At 39.1% G+C, this 919-nt stretch overlaps 1 long non-coding RNA gene across 1 annotated transcript; it reads right to left on the reverse strand.

The window, feature by feature from the left end:
* Window positions 1-619, reverse strand: LOC120286527. Its single transcript, XR_005545175.1, has 2 exons — window positions 461-619; window positions 1-274 (listed from the first exon to the last, which is right to left on the reverse strand). It is a non-coding gene; the product is annotated as an uncharacterized LOC120286527 (long non-coding RNA).
* Window positions 620-919: the final 300 nt, after the last annotated feature.

Below are 919 nucleotides of genomic sequence, written 5' to 3' on the forward strand. Positions count from 1 at the left end.
TGCAAACGTAGAAATTACCATCACTTCCTTTCAAAATATATGAAAATCAGACACATTTTATTATTTGTTTTAACTCTGTCCCTCAGGGAAAATGAAAATAGCAGGATAAAAAGAATAAATTTTTTTATCTCTGCCTGCGGAGATCTTGACCGGTCAAGAAAGAGTGAAGGAGAGCAAGGGCCTCACTGGGCTTGTCCAGAGGCACCAAGTGACCAGCACCTCTTACTGTTACTAGTGCCAATCCTCCCTCATATTCCACTATCCTCCCCGCAACCTGCCCCAAAAAAAAAAAAAAAATTATTATTAATTCTTGCTCACTAATCCCACTTTTTATAATTATAATTGCTGCATTTCGAACAAAAAATTATAATCAGAGTATTAATTAATCATCTTTTCCTTAAAAAAGTACGTGTTTAAAGGGAATGAGAAAGCAAAATGATAATAATTAATAACTGCTAACCTGATGATCATGGTACCACGAGCGCCATGGCGATTTAATAGACAGCCCGAGAGCTTCTACGCAGTACCTCGACCCGATCACCGGCACTCTCCCATCCGCGTCGCCGCTGTCTCCCGAAGCCCAAACCCAAAGTCGATCAATAACATTGATAAATTTTTTCTTGTTCTCTTCATTAGGATTATTCCCGACTCCGTAATCATATATGATCGCGGGTTATTTAGTGTCAAATTCCGCAAAATACGTTGGTAGCAATGTGCTTGTATTGATACGATCCAATACGACTGATAACGAGAGCACGGGCTCGTGAGAGTTCAATGATATCTTTTGTGTTCTTTTATCATGTTAATGATACCGTCTACTTTGCAAGGAGGAATTTATCGATGAAATCTTTTCCTCCGGTTAAATAACCAGGAACCTGAGAGAGAAAACAAGCAAATTGTGATCTTACCTGTACACCCA

This window comes from Eucalyptus grandis, chromosome 8 (assembly GCF_016545825.1).
Source record: "Eucalyptus grandis isolate ANBG69807.140 chromosome 8, ASM1654582v1, whole genome shotgun sequence".
In the NCBI taxonomy this organism is placed as follows: Eukaryota; Viridiplantae; Streptophyta; class Magnoliopsida; order Myrtales; family Myrtaceae; genus Eucalyptus; species Eucalyptus grandis.